The sequence below is a fragment of the Nicotiana tabacum genome, chromosome 13, assembly GCF_000715075.1.
Source record: "Nicotiana tabacum cultivar K326 chromosome 13, ASM71507v2, whole genome shotgun sequence".
NCBI lineage: Eukaryota > Viridiplantae > Streptophyta > Magnoliopsida > Solanales > Solanaceae > Nicotiana > Nicotiana tabacum.
In genome coordinates this window covers 40,477,927-40,499,391 of record NC_134092.1, presented here as the reverse complement: position 1 = coordinate 40,499,391, position 21,465 = coordinate 40,477,927, and positions in this window count along the sequence as shown.

The window sequence follows — 21,465 nt, the reverse complement described above, 5'->3', positions numbered from 1 at the left end:
TTAAACACTAAACCTAAAAGGAGTAATGAATGTCAATAGATAGGCTAAGGGTAGAGTTCCACTTTAGGTCAAGGTTCCCTTTGGGTCCTTGACACTTCAAAGTTCCCAAGGGTCTCAAGGCCCAGGGCAATGCGTGTGTCAGGGAGAGTAACCCAACCAAAAGCTAAACTCTACTCCCAAATACCCCTAACCATTAACACTCACTTTTTCCCACAGGTTTAAGTGTCAATGAAGCACTTTCAATGTAAATTCAATAACCACAGTAATACCATTACACAAAAGTATATGTCTTTCTCATGAGGCCAGAATAGAACATTATAAGACTATAAGATAGTTTATCTATATTATCATAACCACATTTCCAAAATTGAATGGATGATGAACCTGTTAAGCAGGTTGAGAAAGAAATAAGATTCAAACATACATAGAGGCAGACACATTATCAAGCTACTGTTAAAGAGCCAAACACCTGAGGTTGAGTATCTTAAGATAGAAAAAGTACATAGTTCAAGTCTGCAACAGTTTATGAACACAAACACATCTGCCTTAATAGTCTTTAATTAGACTAGTTATCAGATTGGTCTTAGCTTAAGTCTTGCCCTCTAATACACATAGGTTTACAGTCTTGATTGGGATTTCTGAAGTATTAACAAAGGTATGGAATAATAAATTCAATTAACTTCTAAAGGGGATCAGGAGAGGGCAGATTAACAGCTACAATTAAGAGCCCTGAAGAGTGTCAATAGCATTACAGGCTAATTACTTCAATTGATGCTCTCTAAAGAATGCTAATACAGACATAGGTCAAATAACTTCAATAATAAATACAAATCAGTAGCCTTAATCAAGAGGCACACGCTGGTAACTTCAAATAGAACATTCAAGAAGTATTGACAGAGGTTCAAAGCATTAACCATGACTAGAACTTCCACTGGTACTATCATAGATACCAAACTACACCAAGGATTTCTGAAGCATTAACATGATCACATATTTTATCCTAGAACATCACTTCAAGAAGATTAACAGGATAACAAATTAGCCAACTGCAATTGGAACTTCTAAGGATATTAACAGGTTCATAAACCCAATTATGGCTCCTAAAAATACTTAACAGAATCTCAAACCACCATCCTTGCTTAACATTAAAAATTAATGACATATTCACTTCCATTAAGAGTTTTAACTTCAAGCTAATCCCATTAAAAACAAAGCATGTTGTTACATCCAGAAGTAGCAACAAATGGTCTCTTTAAAGTCCACAAGTTAAGTTTAATTTACTTAAGGAAGATTAGTGAGGTTTCAAAACAGTGTGGGCATGTATGTAGTCATGAAGGATAAACAGAGATATGAAATAACATAAATGAATACAGGATCACAAGCACACAGAGGGCACTTAGCAGAAGTCATGTCCTGGAAGTGTTACTAACAATATCACCATATAGACTTCAAGAAAAGGATATGGGTATCATCACATTGGAGAAAGATGTTAAGCACTTATGGGATAGGGTTTTAGACATAATAAAACTTAGCAACAATATTCCAGCTGAACAAATGCATCATCGTAATATAAACACATCTCATCCTCATTTTATGGCTTAAAGCTAAGTATAAAGTAATTCCAAAACATACATATAATTGATACAAAGATTCAACTACATTAGGATAGATTTGCATAAACAGTCATGAGTTTAACCAAGTAAATAACAAAACCACAAAGGCATATTAAAGAGGTAAAACAGGTTTAAAGGTCATAAGCTAGTGCCTTAGTGCTATGGTAACAATCTGATTCTCAACACAGGATAGGATCACACACTACTTGAGTCTAGGTTATTAAATGAACCATTAAGAAATGCAAGTGATATTCAAGAAGGTTAGCATAACTATCATAACAGGGCTAATAGAGCATTAAAGAGGTTTGAAACTAGCTATTAAGAACATAAGAAGTCTTAGGTCGTTTCAAAGTTAACAATAGACATAAATCATCATATGCAATTCAATATCAGTATTTAATAACTTAAAAAAGTTCATGGTTGCAGAATTTACTTAACAATTATTAACTAACACATAAAATAGCTAAAAGACATGAACATATTAATAAGATCATTCAACAGAAATAGTAAAGAAATTTATATTCAGGAATTTATACTAAGGAAAGAAGAACAAGGTTGAATTTTTACTGACCTCCTTTGGGGCAGCAAAACAAACAAGGTTTTTACTTAGCCGTACAGGAACCAAAGTTTCAATCTTTGAGTAGTGAAAGAACTCAGAAACAAAAAGAGAACCAGAAATGAGTAAGGAGCCTAAACTTTTGAAATCTTAGTATTGTTTGTTGTGTTCATGTTAGGTCTTAGCTCTGTCAGGTGAGAGCATTGAAAGCCCTATTTATAATGGAATTCAATGCCTCATATTTTCAACAGATTCAAATTAGATAGTGGAAGATGACAGAGAGTTGATGATGTGAGCACGATTGAGTGAAATCTGAGACGAACAGAGGGAAAGTGGTGAAGTAGTTTTACCTGAGAGGAGGAACCAATAGTTGAAGGCAGAGAACCATCGGACAAAACCTAAAACCCAGAGGTTGAGTTTGACCTCTGGGTAAAGAATCCTCATAATGAATCTCTGAAAAACTCCATGCATGCTCCGAAATGATGGAACATAAGAGGATTTGAGTGATATGAAGTTGCATTCTTAAGCTAGTGTTCTAGAGTTGAGGCATTTCGAAATAAAGTGATGAAATGGGAAAAAAATTGGCGGGATTTGCGGCTAGGGAAGACAAAAGGCATGATTTCATGGTCGATTTGTAACCTTGCACAAATTTGTGCAAGGTCTTGAATATTGGCGCAGTAGCAAGCTGGAGAGAACAGAGAAGAAAGAGGAAAGGAGGGGCAGCTGGTCAGAGAGGAAATGATTTTAGGGTTTGGGTCTTCTCTGGATTAAAAATGCACGATTGAATCCGAGCCGTTGGATCATTTATCAACGGCCCTGATATTTTAGGAGGTTAGGATTTTAGAAAATGTTTAAATCTACAAAAGGGGTAACCGTTGGATCTTTCTAATCGGATGGTTGAAATTAAATTTTAAAAAGATTAAAGAATAATAGGAAAGGGATATTAAACGCGGATCGTTGATGAAATAGGCCAACGGTCTAGATCTATTGTGTTTTCTTTGTGAGTGAGGGAGACAGGTGACATGGCGTAATTTCATTGGTTCAGAGAGGAGGTCATAGATTTCCATGTTGGAAGGTAATGGGGTGTTTGGACTGGGTCAATTCTGGATTGGGCTTGACATTGGGCTAGAATTAATTAAAAAGGTGGCCAGTTTGTGTTAACTAAAGAATTTCAATTATAGCCTCTAGCCTTTTAACCCTTTTTATAATTAAATTAAATAAACTTATTTTCAATAGAATGTAGTAAAATTATAATTATCATATACATTAGTATTTATTGTAATTAATTATTTATAAAATACTTTGTTTTTCCAAATTATAACATTACTTTCACATTGTTAACAAAGTAAACCAATTAATTAGGATTTAAGAAATAATTTATTAAATCAAATATAAATCTTATGTAATGTTTTATAAAACTAATTAATAATCTAAAAATAGCAAGCATTGTATAACATTGAATTATTAATTTCAAAACTAATAATACTAAATTAATCTTGACAAAATAGTTGTTATTGATTGAAAACATTTTCAAAATATTCATTGTAAACTTTTAAGTATAAATAAATTAATTTTAAAAGCTCGGGTCAAAATTAGCCGTTAACAGCTGCCTCTCTTTGACTGGAGACGATAAAAGAGTTTTCGGGCAAAGAAATTGAACCAAAGCCAATTTTGTCCCGACTTTAGGCATACATTGCAAGAACAACATTTGGATTAAGGAAGATTATGAGTTATAAGATTAAGTGTTAAGGAAGATTATGGGAGGGTTTTTGGGGAGTTGGGGCCGAATTCTGGATTTGAATTGCTTACATACCACATGCTTAACGAGGATCAGGCCTCATGTAATTTTGGAGTGAAGAATTTTGATGAAGTGATGCTCACAAGAATTTTCCTAGTATCGTATTGTGACGATACTGCGAGACGGAGGATTTGGCACTCACGATAGCTTTGAATTTGCGGCTTTACTTGACAGATTTGAAGAATTAGAGTTCCACTGATCGTATTTAAATTTGGATCCTTGGCCCGCTTATGAGTTTGTTATCCCTCATAGCGTTGTAGTTTGGTTTGCTGCTTACAAGGAGTTCCATATTGCGATGTTTGTTCCTGCAAAAAATGAAATACACACATATCCATATATTGCAATGCAGAATATGCTAAGATGTGATATAGATGATGCGGAAATGATGATGCTTAGCTGTCGGCGAGCCCTTATTTGGGATCGGGATGATGTGATACTTGATTTTGACTCAATTGTTAGTCGGGTTGTATACCATTTCGCAGCTGTCGGAGCATTGAGTCTCCTCGTGTCGGGAGTAGTTGACTTGTAATGTAGAATGCATCTTCACTTGCTGGGAGAGTTTTGCATTGAATGTAAAGTATCTCCGCTTGATAGGAGTGATCGACTTGTAGACTGCACCTCCTCTTCTTTGGAGAGGTTGCACTGAAATGTGAAGTATCTCCGCTTAGTGGGAACGATTGTACTGAAATGTAAAGAATCTCCGCATGATGGGAGATTCTGACTTGAAGAAAAACATATTCATGCATGTCAGCTGCATGAGCAAAACATCAAAACATTCGAGATAACAATAAAGGAAAAAACATGCCCAAGAAATATTCTTGACTGCAAGGCTAAGTTGTGGCCATCGATTGGCAGAACGTTAGTGACGTGGTTTGCATCTATCTATTCGGATCTTCGATGTGCCAGAGTGGTGTTGCAGGTCGCTCCCATTGGCGAAGCAAACAGTTTGCTCTATAAAAAGCTTCGATTGGCAAAAATGATGCTTGATTTGTACAGGGCACTCCAGTCGATTGAGCTGACAATTTGCTATATACAGGGCTCCAATTGGTGAAGCCAGTGACTCCTTTTGTACAAGGTGCTCCGATTGATTGAGCTGGCGATTTTCTATATACAAAGCTTCAATTGGTGAAGCCAGCGACTCATTTTTGTACAAGGTGCTCCATTTATTGAGCGGGCAGTTTTCTATGTACAATATGCCTTGTTCGTCTCAGTGGCCTGGTTTCGAAATACCTGCAAAGGATTCAAGAGTTAGTTTTAGTCATACAAGGAAAATGTGAAATAGAGAAAGAGAGATGATAGTCATGAGAGAGCGGCGAATCCGTCATTTGCCCCAGTGTATTTCCAGCATTTCCTTATGTCATATTGGCCCTGCATTCAAAGAAAAACTCATAGCGGGGGGTGTTGGTTTGTGTCGACCGTAGTCCCGACTTTTTCCCGGTCTTGATGAGGTTATGTCATGAAATTCAGTAGGTGGAACAAATTGTGATATCTTTAGAAAATATTTTTGAAAATCTTGTTTTATGGCAAATGGCGTCATTTCGGATTATGACATATTTTCAGAAATTCCTTGAACGTGGGCGTCATTTCTTAAAAACTCTATCCCGTTGATGTCGATCCTCCATGATGCTTTTGACGGCGTGGCTGCTTGCCGCTGCGATTGTGTCCTAATCTAAACTAATGCATTACAAAGATTTTCCTAGGGTTATGACTGAACCCCTTTCAGGTTGCCTACATATCCAAAACGGAATCAAGTCTGAACGTAGTTTGTGGATAAAGATATATAAAATATGATGACTATGACCGAGCTTGACTCAGGCAGCCTACGTATCCAAATGGAATCAGGTCAAGACATAGTTCGATTGCAACAGATGCAAAAATGATGAGATTGAAAATGAAATGGCTGAGTCTGACTCAGACTACCTACGCATCCAAATGGAATCAGGCCAGAACGTAGTTCGACTACAAAAGATGACTGAATCCGATAAGTATTGCCTACGTATTCCTTCCTGAGGTAATAAAGTCGTGGCGTAGTTCCGAAAAACATATAAAATGATATTTGAATTTTCTATTACAAAAGAAAAGGGGAGAGAGAAATCGAATCCTACGTGGGATGCCTACATATCCCTCTGTGGGAAGTAGTTGGGCATAGTTATGTTACAACTAAATCCTAAGTCTATTGACTTCAAACGTAGTATCTCTTGATTGCGTCTGAGTTGATAGGCTTTGTGCTGACTCTTCCGTCCATTTCTACCAAGATTAGAGCTTCTCCCGACAACGCTCGGTAGACCACATAAGGACCTTGCCAATTTGGTTAGAACATTTCTTTGGCTTCTTCCTGGTGGGGGAATATTTTCTTCAGAACCAATTTCCCCGGTATGAACTGGCGAGGCTTCAACCCTTTTTAAATGTACTGGCCATCCTATTTTGTTACAGCTGACCATGGCATATTGCATCCATTCTCTTCTTATCAATGAGCATGAGTTGCTCCTGCCTGACCCACATCCATTCTGCATCATCTAACTGGGCTTCTTGGATGACTCTTAAGGATGGTATCTCAACCTCTGTGGGTATCAAAGCTTCGGTACCATACACCAACATATATGGCATCACCCCAATGGATGTCCTCATGGTGGTTCGAGAAGCTAGTAAGGCAAAGGATAACTTCTCGTGCCATTGCCTATGATTGTCCACTATCTTTCGCAGAATCCTTTTGATGTTCTTATTTGCTGCTTCAACTACTCCATTCATTTGTGGCCTATAGGCTGCAGAGTTGCAGTGGACAATTATGAACTTCTCGCAAATTTCCCTCATGAGATCTCTGTTGAGATTAGCTGCATTATCAGTGATGATTGACTCGGGTAGCCCAAATCGGTAGACGATATTGTTACAGACAAAATCTGCCACTACTTTCTTTGTGACGGCCTTGTAAGTAGATGCTTCAACCTATTTGTTGAAGTAGTCAATGGATACCAAGATGAAACGGTGCCCATTTGATGCGGCGGGCTCTATAGGTCCAATCACGTCCATGCCCCAGGCGGCGAACGGCCAAGGCGAACCCATTACATTCAACTTATAAGGCAGAACCCAGATGAATCTCGTAGATCTGGCACTGGTAACACTTCTTCACATAATACTATCGCTTTCCAAGGTCATCCAAAGATATCCGGCTCTTAAGTTCTTCTTGGCTAAGGTGAAACCCTTCATATGGGATCCGCACATTCATGCATGTATTTCTTCTAACAATTTGGTTGCTTCAGCAGCATCTACACATCTCAACAAACCCAAGTCTGGGGTCCTCCTATACAAGACTTCCCTGTTAAGGAAAAAGTGATTTGCCAACCTCCCGAGCGCTCGCTTTTGGCTATTGGTAGCATTCTCCGGGTATTCTCTTGTTTCGAGGAATCTATTGATATAGTGGTACCATGGTTTACCGTCTGGCTCTTCGTCTACATGAAAATAATACACATGTTGATCTCTTATTTCTACCTTGATAGGGTCGATATAGTTCTTATCTGGATGCTGAATCATAGATGCTAAGGTTGTAAGAGCATCAACAAACTTGTTCTGGATCCTGGGAGCGTACTTGAACTCGATCTTTGTGAACTTCTAGCATAACCCTTTTACACAGTGCAAGCATGGAAGGATCTTGACGTTCTTGGTGGACCACTCCCTTTGGACTTGATGTATCAATAGATTAGAATCCCATATGACCAAAATCTCTTTGATGTTCATGTCAACTGCCATTCTGATCCCTAGGATGCACGCTTCGTACTCGGCCATATTATTGGTGCAAGGGAACCTTATCTTTGCTGATGCTGGATAGTGCTGGCCTGATTCTAAAATTAGGACTGCCCTAGTTCCTACTCCTTTGAAATTTGTTGCTTTGTCGAAAAACATTCTCCATCCAGGGTATGCCTCTGCGATATCTTCTTCGGCGAACAACATCTCATCGTCGGGATAGTACGTAGTTAGCGGCTCATAATCCTTGTCCACTGGATTCTGTGTAATGTGGTCTAAAGCTTGTCCTTTGATGGCCTTCTGCGTTATGTACACAATGCCAAACCACTGAGAAGAATCTGCTATTTAGCTAGCTTTCCTATAGGCATCGGCTTCCAAAAGATATACTTGAGAGGGTCGAGATGAGATATCAAATGCGTGGTGTATGCTGACATGTAATGACTCAATTTTTAGGCGATCCAAATCAAAGAACATGAGGTGCAATCTATCAAAATCTATTTGGCCTCACATGGTGTGAACTTTTTTCTTAAGTAGTAGATGGCCTGCTCCTTTCTTCCGATTTCGCCTTGTTGTCCCAACACACATCCAAATGCATTATCCAAGACCGACAGGTACAATAACAGTGGCTTCCCGGGCTCGGGAGAAACTAACACTGGTGGATTTGACAAATAATCCTTAATTCTGTTGAAGGGTTTCTGATGCTTTTCTATCCATTTTGTGGCAGCGTCTTTCTTCAGTAGCTTGAAGATATGTTCACCAATTACTGTGGACTGTGCTATGAAAGGATGATGTAATTCAGTCTACCCAGGAAACTCATCACATCCTTCTTGTTCTTGGGCAGTAGCAACTTTTGAATAACTTTGATCATTGGAGGATCCGACTCTATCCCTTTTCTACTTACGATGAAACCTAGTTTTTCCAGCAAGGACTCCGAATACGCATTATGTAGGATTCACCTTCAAGCTATACCTCCGCAAATGTTTGAAAAATTTCCTCAAGTCATCCAAATGTTTGAAAAATTTCCTCAAGTCATCCAAATGTTCTGAAGTTTTCCAAGACTTGATGTTGATGTCATCCACATATACCTCGATCTCTTTGTGAATCATGTCGTGAAAGAGGGTCATCATGGCCTTTATGTAAGTAGCACTAGCATTTTTGAAACCGAACGGCATGCCTTTTTAGCAATAAACTCCCCAAGGTGTAGTGAACGCTGTCTTTTCTGCATCTTCTCCATGCATAAGGATTTGGTGGTACCCGACAAAAAAATCCACGAATGACTGCAGCTCATGCTTCCATGTCACGACCCGAAATTTCCACCGACGGGACCGTGATGGCGCCTAACATTCCACTTGCTAGGCAAGCCGACGTTAGAGAATTATTAAGCCAATCCTATTCAATTCAGTAAATGACAACAAATAAGCTAAAATAAAATACAGCGAGTGCGGAATAATATAAAAACATCATTAATTACTACCACCCGGATCTGGAGTCACAATTCACGAACTTCTAGGATTTACTACAAGTAAAAGTCTAAAAGAAATACAACTGTTTGAACAAAAGAAACAGTAAAAAGAAAGTGAAAAGATAGACGGGGACTTCAAGATCTGCGAACGCCAACAGATCTACCTTGAGTCTCCGATGAACCAGTCCGAGTTGCTACGCCTCTCGATCAGCTGGGACCAATACCAAAATCTGCACAGGAAGTGCAGAGTGTAGCATCAGTACAACCGACCCCATGTACTGGTAAGTGTCGAGCCTAACCTCGACGAAGTAGTGACGAGGCTACGATAAGGCACCTATATAACAAACCTGTGCAGATAACAATATATGTACAAGAAAACAACAGTAATAACTAAACATGTACTATTGGGAGGGGGACATACTAAAGGGGCACAAGATATAGGAGATACATCGGAAATGATAACCAGAACAGTCAATATTCTTTTAACCAGTGAAAACAACTAAACACAATGAAGAAAATTGCACGGCATCACCCTTCGTGCTTTTACTCTCAGCCTCAAAATATAAATCAATAGATACTGCACGACATCACCCTTCGTGCATTAACTCTCATAACGTGGCACGACATCACCCTTTGTGCATTAACACTCACAATATGGCACGACATCACCCTTCATGCATTAACACTCACAATATGGCACGACACCACCCTTTGTGCATTAACACTCACAATATGGCACGACATCGCCCTTCGTGCATTAACAGTCTCCCTTACCATAATGCAATGAACAAATAACAACAGGGAGATAGAATAACAAGTACAAGCTTTACTTCGACATTTGGTTCCATAATATCAACCTCAACTTCAAAATCAATACTCAATTATCACCAGAAGATCCGTAAACATGATAAGAACGATCAATTTAACATTACTAGTCTAAACATGGATAACATGAACAAAAGGAGCTATAATTGCAAGAAACCAAGCCCCGCCCGCATGCTTTAACCCGATTACAATGCATAAGTACTCGTCACTTCACATATACGTTGTTCCCCAATATTTAAACATGTACCAAATAGACAAACAAGTCCTATTCCCTCAAGTCAGGGTTAGACACAACATTTACCTCACTCCAAAGGCCACTCAATGCTCAATTATCGCTTTTCCTCTAGAATTCACCTCCAAACCACTCGTATCTATCCACAAACGACTCAATAATATCAAATATTGCTAAAGAAATCAATTACAATGCATAAATTTAGATTCCCCAAACTTTCTCCCAAAAAGTTAAAAATCGACCCTGGGCCCGCTTGGTCAAAAGCCGAGGTTCAGACCAAAATCCATTCACCCATCCACCTCGAGCCCGATTATATAATTTATTTCGAAATCTGACCTCAATTCGAAGTCTAAATTCTAATTATTAAAAAATCCCTAATTCTACCCAAACCCCCAATTTCCACCATGAAAATCTTAGAATTTTATGTTGAAATTCATGGAATGCAATGGGTAATTGAAAGAAAGTAGGTTAGAATCACTTACCAACAAATTGGGGAAGAAAATCTTATGGGAGAATCGCCTCTAGGTCTTTTAGTTTTGAAATTTTTGAAAGAATGGCAAAATCCCGTGATTGGGATTGTTTTATCATTGGGCGTCAGTGTTCATCGCATTTCCGTGAACACTGACACGTTCCCGAAGAGCAGAGCCTTAATGGCTTACGCGATCACGGGAGACTCAATGCGTTCGCGAAGGTATAGCCCGCCTCACCTTCGCGTTCGCGAGACAGGGGTCGCGTTCGCGACACAGGGCTCGCGTTCGCATAGAGTCTCCCCTGATTTCCCTTCCCAGCCTGCCTATTGCTACGCGTTCGCGCGTGACAATTCGTGTTCGCATAGAGCAATCTCCCCAATGCTCCGCGTCCGCGATAGTAGTATCCCGTTCACATAAGAGAGAAACCCACTCAGCCCAGTTCACATATCGCGTTCGCGAGAGTGCCTTCGCGAACGCGAAGAAGGAAACCAGAAGGCACCTAAAACTGCAAAAAAACCAGAATTTGTAAGTTCAAATCATCTCGTAGCCTATCCGAAACTCACCCGAGCCCTCGGGGCTCCAAACCAAACATGAACACAAGTCCTAAAATATCATACAAACTCACTCGCGTGACCAAAATACCAAAATAACGCCTAGAACTACGAATCGGACACCAACTCAAATGGAATTTGCAAGAAAACTTTAAAACTTCTATTTTCACAACCGAACGTCTGAATCACGTCAAATCAACTCCGTTTCTCACCAAATTCGACAGACAAGTCATAAATATTATAGTGGACCTGTACCGGGCTCCGGCACCAAAATCGGACCCGGTATCAATAAAACCAAACTTCAATCAATTCTTAAAATTATTAAACTTTCAAACTTTTAATATTTCATTAAATCTCGAGCTAGGGACCTCGGAATTCGATTCCGGGCATACGCCCAGGTCCCAAATTATGATACGGACCTACCGGGACCATCAAAACACAGATCCGGGTCCGTTTACTTAAAATATTGACCAAAGTCAACTTTAATGGTTTTCAAAGAAAAATTTCAAAATTTTCACAGTTTTTAACATAAAAGCTTTTCGGAAACACGCCCGGACTGCGCACGCAATTTGAGAAGGGTAAAAATAAGACTTTTAAGGCTTCAGATCACAGAGTTAGGTTTTAAGACATAAGATGACCTATATGTTTATCATATTCTCCACCTCTAAAACAACTGTTCGTCTTCGAACGGACATAGAAAAGTACCTGAGCTGGTGAAAAGATGTAGATATCTACTCGGTATATTTGACTTGGACTCCCAAGTAGCTGCCTCAATGGGCTGACCTTTCCACTACACTCGAACTGAAGGATAACTCTTAGACCTCAGTTGTCGATCCTGCCGGGCTAGAATAGCCACCAGCTCCTCCTTGTAAGTCAAATCCTTGTCCAACTGGACAGAGCTGAAATCTAACACATGGGACAGATCACCGTGATAATTCCGGAGCGTGGACACATGGAATACCAGATGAACAGATGCTAAACTAGGTGGCAATGCAAGCCTGTAAGCCACCTCTCCCACTCTCTCCAGAATCTCAAAAGGTCTGATATACCTAGGGCTCAACCTGCCCTTCTTTCCGAATCTCATTACACCCTTCACGGGTGATACCCGAAGCAACACTCTCTCACCGACCACGAAAACATCATGAACTCTACGGTCGGCATAACTCTTCTGTCTGGACTGAGCTGTGCGAAGTCGATCCTGAATAATCTTGACCTTATCCAAGGCATCCTGTACCAAATCTGTACCCAACAACTGAGCCTTCCCCAGCTCGAACCACCCAACTGGCGATGGCACCGCTTACCGTATAATGCCTCATAGGGAGCCATCTGAATGCTCGATTGGTAGCTGTTTATGTAGGCGAACTCTGCAAGGGGAAAGAACTGATCCTACGATCCTCCGAAGTCAATAACACATGCGTGAAGCATATCCTCCAAGATCTGAATAGTGCGCTCGGACTATCCATCTGTCTGAGGATGACATGCTGTGCTCAACTCAACCCGCGTACCCAACTCACGTTGTACTGCTCTCCAGAAGTGTGAGGTGAACTATGTACCTCGATCAGAAATGATAGACACGGGCACACCGTGAAGACGGACAATTTTGCGGATGTAAATCTCTGCCAACCGCTCCGAAGATAGGTAATTGCCACATGAATGAAATGCGCTGACTTAGTCAGTCTGTCCACAATGACCAAAACTGCGTCGAACTTTCTCTGAGTCTGTGGGATTCCAACAACGAAATCCATAGTGATACACTCCTACTTTCACTCAGGAATCTCTATCTTCTGAAGCAAACCACCAGGTCTCTGGTGCTCATACTTTACTTGCTGACAATTTATACACCGAGCTACATAAGCAACTATATCCTTCTTCATCCTCCTCCACCAATAATGTTGCCGCAAGTCCTGATATATCTTGGTGGAGCCCGGATGAATAGAATACCGGGAACTGTTAGCCTCCTCAAGAATCAACTCACGAAGTCCATCCACATTAGGCACACAAACACGACCCTGCATACTCAAAACTCTGTCATCTCTGATAGTAACCTGCTTGGCACCACCGTGCCGCACTATGTCCCTAAGGACTAATAAATGAGGATCATCATACTGCCAATATCTGATATGCTCAAACAAAGAAGACTGAGCGACTGTACAAGCTAGAACACGCCTGGGCTCTGAAATATCCAACCTCACAAACTGGTTGGCTAAAGTCTGAACATCTTATTCAAGCGGCCTCTCACCTACTGGAATGAACGCAAGGCTGCCCATACTCGCTGCCTTTCTACTCAAGGCGTCGGCCACCACATTGGCCTTCCTAGGGTGGTACAAAATAGTGATATCATAGTCTTTCAATAGCTCCAACCACCTCCTCTGCCTCAAATTGAGATCCTTTTGCTTGAACAAATACTGAAGGCTCCGATGATCCGTGAAGACCTCACACGACACGCCGTAAAGATAGTGCCTCCAAATCTTTAACACATGAACAATGGCTTCCACTTTGAAAATTTAGTGTATAACTGGCTAGCTCTCAGAGTCTGAAGTACAATCCTACGATGCTGCTCATGCTCCTCTCAACTGTGGGAGTAGATCAAGATATCATCAATTAACTCGATCACAAAGGAGTCCAAATAAGGCTTGAACACTCAGTTCATCAAATCCATGAATGTTGCTGGGGCATTTGTCAACCCAAAGGACATCACCAGAAACTCATAATACCCGTAACGAGTCCGAAAAGCGGTCTTAGGGACATTGAATGCCCTAATCCTCAACTGATGGTAGCCAGATCTCAAATCAATCTTCGAAAACACCTTGGCACCCTGAAGCTGATCAAATAAATCATCAATCCTCGGCAATGGATACTTGTTCTTGATGGTGACTTTGTTCAACTGCCAATAATCTAGGCACATCCTCATCGATCCATCCTTCTTCTTCATAAACAACATAGGTTCACCCTAGGTGAGACACTAGGTCTAATGAAGCCCTTATCAAGCAAATCTTGCAACTATTCCTTTAATTCTTTCAACTCTGGCGGGGCCATACAGTATGGCAAAATAGAGATGGGCTGAGTTCCCGAAGCCAAATCAATACAGAAATCAATATCCCTGTCGGGTGGCATCACTGGCAGGTCTACAGGAACCACCTCTAGAAACTCATAGACAACGGGTACTGAATCCATGGAAGGAACCTCCGCACTAGAATCGTGGATATAAGCCAAATAAGTTAGACACCCCTTCTTGACCATACGCCTAGCCTTCGTATAAGAGATAACCCTACTGGTAGAATGGCCAGGAGTCCCTCTCCACTCTAATCGAGGCATCCCTGGCAAGGCTAAGGTTACCATCTTAGCGTGATAGTCCAATATAGCGTGCTAAGGTGACAACCAATCCATACCCAAGATAATATCAAAATCGACCATATCGGGAAATAGAAGGTCTACACTAGTCTCAAGACTCCTAATGGTGACCACACACGAACGATAAACACGACCTACAATAATAGAATCTCCCACAGGTGTGGACATATACACAGGAGCACTCAAAGAATCACGAGGCACAACCAAATATGAAGCAAAATAGGATGACACGTGGGAATAAGTAGAACCCGTATCAAATAGAACTGAAGCATCTCTACTGCAAACTAAAATAGTACCTATGATAACAGCGTCATATGACTCAGCCTCAGGCCTTGCTGGAAAAGCATAACACCGGGGCTGGGCCCCATCACCCTAAACTACGTCCCTAGGATGACCTCTAGCTGGCTGGCCTCCACCTCTAATAGACTGACCTCCACCTCTAACAGTCTGGCCTCTACCTCTAGTTGGCTGACCCCTGCCTCTGGCTGGCTGAGTAGATGGTGCAGAAACTGGTGCCGGAACCATGGCGTGAGAACCCTGATGCTGTGAGCTGCCCGATGCCCGAGGGCAAAATTTAGCAATAATGTGCCTTGGATCACCACAAGTATAACAGGACCTCGGATGTTGTGACTGCTGACCCTGAAACTGACCCTGTGGACCTGAGTAACCACCCTGAAAACTCTGGAGCGGAGGTGCACTAATACGAGCTGGTGGTGTACTGTAGGCTAGCTGGTCGAAATAAGGCACACAAGGACCACGACTCCCTGAAGGCACCATGAGATGCCTAGAGTGCTGAATGAAACGGCCTGGGAGGATGGCCTCTACCAAAAGTACCCCTGCCTCCAGATGAGGAACCGCTGAACCCCTTGGAATGACGTGGTCTCTTGTCAGACCCCTGACCTCCCTGAGCAAGAACCATCTCGACTCGCCTGACGACATTGGCAGCCACCTGAAAAGAAATCTCAACCCCAGTCTCCTTAGCCATCTGCAATCTGATAGGCTGAGGAAGTATGTTAATAAACCTCTTCACCCTCTCTCTCTCTCGATAGGAAGCAAAAGAAGAGCATGACGAGCCTAATCCACAAAATGGGTCTCATACTAAGTAACAGTCATACTGCCCTGCTGGAGACGCTCGAACTGACGGCAGTGCTCCTCTCTTAGTGTGATAGGGAGAAACTTCTCTAGAAAGAGCTGAGAGAACTGGTCCCAAATAAGAGCAGGCAACCCCACTGGTCTGGTCAACAAATAATCTCTCCACCATTTCTTGGTGGAACCAGTCATCTGAAATGCAGCAAAATCGACCCCATTTGTCTTCACTATACCCATGTTAGCTGTCAAGATACTCCTGAGGATCCTCTGAAGGAGCACTACTGAAGTGAACTAGAAAGAGCTTGGTAAACCTGTATAATCTCCACAAAGCCTTAAAAGACATAACTGACCCATCACCGGTCTATGCCGCAACAATCGGCTGGACTACTCCGACTGGATGAGCTGCTAGAGTCTGATACTGGGGAGCCATCTACTCCGGAGTGTGAGTACCAGGAGTCTGGGCTCCTCCTCCAACCTAAGAAATAGCTGGTGTCATGGGAAATGCGCCAGTCTGGGCCACACTCTCCATAAGGCCCACCAAACGGACCAAAGCATCCTGAAGCACTAGGGTAGCAATGAACCCCTCCGGGACCTGAGCTGGTCCGAGAGGCACAACCTGGGCTGGAACCTCCTCATCAAACTCTACCTGAGGTTCCACTGCTGGTGCTACTGTTCGAGCTCTAGGCTGAGCTCTGCTCCTGCCTCAGCCTCTGGCACGACCTCGGCCTCGACCTCTGCCCCTCATAGGAGCTGCCACCTGAGGCTCTGGCTACTAGTCGATTGAAGAAGCAGTACGTGTTGTCACCATCCGCGGAAGGACAAGAATAGAAGAGTTCAATCAGCAATAATAGAATAAAATCAGACGACAGAGAAGAATAGAAGTGAAATTTGTTCCTAAACTTCATAGCCTCTGGGAGATAAGTACAGACGTCTCCGTACCGATCCCCCAGACTCTACTAAGCTCGCTCATGAATTGTGAGACCTAGGCGACCTAGTGCTCTAATACCAACTTGTCACGACCCAGAATTACCACCGTCGGAACCGTGATGGCGCCTAACATTCCACTTACTAGGCAAGCCAACGTTAGAGAATTATTAAGCTAATACTTATTCAATTCAGTAAATGACAACAAATAAGTTAAAATGCAATACATCAAGTGCGGAATAATATAAAAACTTCATTACTTACTACTACCCGGATCTAGAGTCATAATTCACGAACTTCTAGAATTTACTACAAGTAAAAGTCTGAAAGAAATACAACTGTCTGAACGAAAGAAACAGTAAAAAGAAAGTGAAAAGATAGACGGGGACTTCAAGATCTGCGAACGCCAACAGATCTACCTTGAGTCTCCGATGAACTAGTCCAAGCTGCTACGCCTCTCGATCTGCTGGGACCAATACCAAAATCTGCACAGGAAGTGCAGAGTGCAGAATTAGTACAACCGACCCCATGTACTGGTAAGTGTCAAGCCTAACCTCGACGAAGTAGTGACGAGGCTACGACAAGGCACCTACATAACAAACCTGTGCAAATAACAATATATGTACAAGAAAACAACAGTAACAACTAAACATGTACTATTGGGAGTGGGGCATACTAAAGGGGCACATGATATAGGAGATAGAGAGGAAATGATAACCAGAACAGTCAACATTCTTTTAACCAGTGAAAATAACTAAACATAATGAAGAAACTTGCACGGCATCACCCTTCATGCTTTTACTCTCAGCCTCACAATATAATTCAATAGATACGACACGGCATCACCCTTCCTGCATTAGCTCTCATAACGTGGCAAGGCATCACCCTTCATACATTAACACTCACAATATGGCACGACATCACCCTTCGTGCATTAACACTCACAACATGGCACGGAATAACCCTTCGTGCATTAACACTCACAATATGGCACGACATCACCCTTCGTGCATTAACACTCACAATATGGCACAACATCGCCCTTCATGCATTAACAATCTCCCTTACCATAATGCAATGAATAAATAACAACAGGGAGATAGAATAACAAGTACAAGCTTTTCTTCGACATTTAGTTCCATAATATCAACCTCAACTTCGAAATCAATACTCAATTATCACCAAAAGATCCGTAAACATGATAAGAATGATCAATTTAACAATACTAGTCTAAACATGGATAACATGAACAAAGGAAGCTATAATTGCAAGAAACCAAGCCCAGCCCGCATGCTTTAACCCGACTACAACGCATAAGTACTCGTCACTTCACATATACGTTGTTCCCCAACATTTAAACATGTAGCAAATAGACAAACAAGTCCTATTCCCTAAAGTCAAGGTTAGACACAACACTTACCTTGCTCCAAAGGCTACTCAATGCTCAATTAATCAAATATTGCTAAAGAAATCAATTACAATGCATAAATTTATATTCCCCAAACTTTCCCCTAAAAAGTCAAATATCGACCCCGGGCTCTCTTGGTCAAAACCCGAGGTTCGGACCAAAATCCATTCACCCATCCACCCCTAAGCCCGATTATATAATCTATTTCAAAATCCGACCTCAATTCGAGGTCTAAATTCTAATTATGCAAAAATCCCTAATTCTACCCAAACCCCCAATTTCCACCATGAAAATCCTAGATTTTTAGGTTGAAATTCATGGAATACAATGGGTAATTGAAAAAAAGTAGGTTAGAATCACTTGCCAACAAATTGGGGAAGAACATCTTATGGGAGAATCGCCTCTAGGTCTTTTAATTTTGAAATTCTTTAAAGAATGGCAAAATCCCGTCATTAGATTGTTTTAACACTGGGCACCAGTGTTCATCGCGTTTGCGTGAATATTGACGCATTCGCGAAGAGCAAATCCTTAATGTCTTACATAATCACGGGAGACTCAACACGTTCGCGAAGGTATATCCAGCCTCACCTTCGTGTTCGCGAAACAGGGCTCACGTTCGCATATAGTCTCCTCCGATTTCCCTTCCGAGCCTGCCTATTGCTATGCGTTCGTGTGTGACAATTCGCGTTTGCGTAGAGCAATCCCCCAATGCTCTGTGTTCGCGATAGTAGTCTTGCGTTCGCATGGGAGAAAAACCCACCCAACCCAGTTCACACATCACGTTCGCAAGAGTGCCTTCGCGAACGCGAAGAAGGAAACCAGAAGGCACCTGAAACTGTAGAAAAACCAAAATTTCTAAGTTCAAATCATCCCGTAACCTATCCGAAACTCACCCGAGTCCTCGGGGCTCCAAACCAAACATGCACACAGGTCCCAAAACATCATACAAACTCGCTTGTGCGACCAAAACACCAAAGTAACGCCTAAAACTATGAATCAAATACCAAATCAAATGAAATTTTCAAGAAAATTTTAAAACTTCTTTTTTCACAACCGAACGTCCAAATCACGTCAAATCAACTCTGTTTCTCACCAAATTCGACAGAAAAGTCATAAATATTATAGTGGACCTGTACCGAGCTCCGGACCCAAAATACGACCCAGGTATCAATAAAACCAAACATCAGTCAATTCTTAAAATCATTAAACTTTCAAACTTTTAATTTTTTATCAAAATTCTATATCTTAAGCTAGGGATCTCGAAATTCGATTTCGGGCATACGCCCAGGTCCCAAATTATGATACGGACCTACCGTGACCGTCAAAACACACATCCAGGTTCGTTTACTCAAAATATTGACCAAAGTCAACTTATATGGTTTTCAAAGCAAAATTTCATATGTTTCATAATTTTTAACATAAAAGCTTTCCGAAAACACGCTAGGGCTGTACACGCAACTCGAGGAGGGTAAAAATGAGATTTTAAGGCTTCGGATAACAGAGTTAGGTTTGAAAACATAAGATGACCTATCGAGTTATCATATTCCCGCAATTGTCGATGAGGATATGAATGTTTGGTAAAGGGAAATCCTCTTTCGTGCTTGCTTTGTTGAGATCTCGATAATCCTCACATATCATAATCTTCTCGTCCTTCTTGGGAACTAGGACAATATTTGCCAACCAAGTGGGATAATTGGTGTCCCTTACTACATTCGCCTCTATTAGCTTAGTTACTTTTTCCTTTATCCTCAAACTCAGGTCAGGCTTGAATTTTCTGGGTTTAGTTTTGATTGGTGGTCTAGCAGGGTCGGTAGGCAATCGATACAAAATAATATCAGTCCTTAACCCAGGCATATAATCATACAACCATGTAAACACATCGATGTATTATCGGAGGAGCTCGACCAACTCTTCTTTCTGCTCTATTTTTAGATGGATGCTGATTCAGTTTTCTTTTACGTCTTCTTCGCTTTTGAGGTTGACCACTTCTGCCTCTTCAAGGTTAGACTTTTTTTGGCTTTCCTGTTATTCAATATCTTGTGGGAGATTATCTGGCATCATACTCTTCTTGTATTCCTCATAATCTAGATTTCTTTCCTCGAGGGTTTCGTTACATGTCATAATCGCGGAATGCGGGTTTTTATCGTTTTGATTGCTGCAAAGAAAAGCTAACTGTAAATGAAGAAATAAATAAATTTGCAATAATTTTAAGTGAGAAATACTTTTTATTTCATTAAAAGAGAAAAGTCTGAGCGTTCGAAGAGGCAAATGACAAAAACGTACAGACACGGTTCAAGCCTCAATTGACCGTGGGCTCTTTTGTAAATGTTTTACAATTCCAAACTACCAAGACTCCCGGTGAACCAAAGATGGGCTGGCGGTCTAATTCCACAAGTCTTCTCCTGGTTCGGCATCCCGAATGGTCAGTGTCTTGACATCAATTCCTTTATTGAATTCCTCGGTCATGGTCATGAACATCCTTCCCATTCCATCAACAATTTCTTCCTCTGGTGTTGAGCTCTGGCCTTTTTTCCCGAAACACGCTCTCGCACAAAATCCTTTTTTCCCGAAGCTATTAGTGCAAGTCTTCCCAATCGGAGGCTAATACCCTATGTCGATGTGATGACCCAAAAGGTTATCTTATATTTTAGAACTTGAATCTGCACTCTTAAGCCTTAAAAATCTCATTTTTACCCTCCTCGATTTGCGTGCACAGTCCGGACTTGTTTCCGGAAAACCTTTATGTTAAAAATTGATGAAAATAAGATTTTATGCCTTAAAAGTTAATTTTAGTTGACTTCGGTCAATATTTTTGGTAAACAGGCTTGATCCGTGTTTTGACGGTCTCGGTGGGTCCACATCGAATTATGGGACCTGGACGTATGCCCAGAATCTAATTCGGATGTCCCTAGCTCGAGTTATGAATTTTTGATGAAAGTTAAAAGTCTGAAAATTATTTGTTTCTAAGAATTGACTGATGTTTGGCATTGTTAGTACCGGGTCCGTATTTTGGTTTTGGATCCCGATACAGGTTCATTATAATATTTATGACTTATTTGTAAAATTTGGTGAGAAACGGAGTTGGTTTGACGTGATTCGGACGTCCGATTGTGAAGATAGAAATTTTAAAGTGTTCTTGAGAATTTCATTTGATATGGTGCTAAATTCATAGTTCTAGGTGTTATTTTGGCAATTTGATCGTGCGATCAAGTTCGTATGATGTTTTTAGACTTGTGTGCATGTTTGGTTTGGAACCCCATGGGCTCGGGTGAGTTTCGGATAGGCCACGGGATGTTTGTACTTTGGAAATCTGGTTTTCTGCAGATTCTGGTGCCTTCCGGTTTCCTTTTTCGCGTTTGCGAAGGCACTCTTGCAAACACAAAGTAGAAACTGGGATGGCTTATTTTTACTCTTCGCGAACGCGAAGGCCTGGTCGCGAACGCGAAGT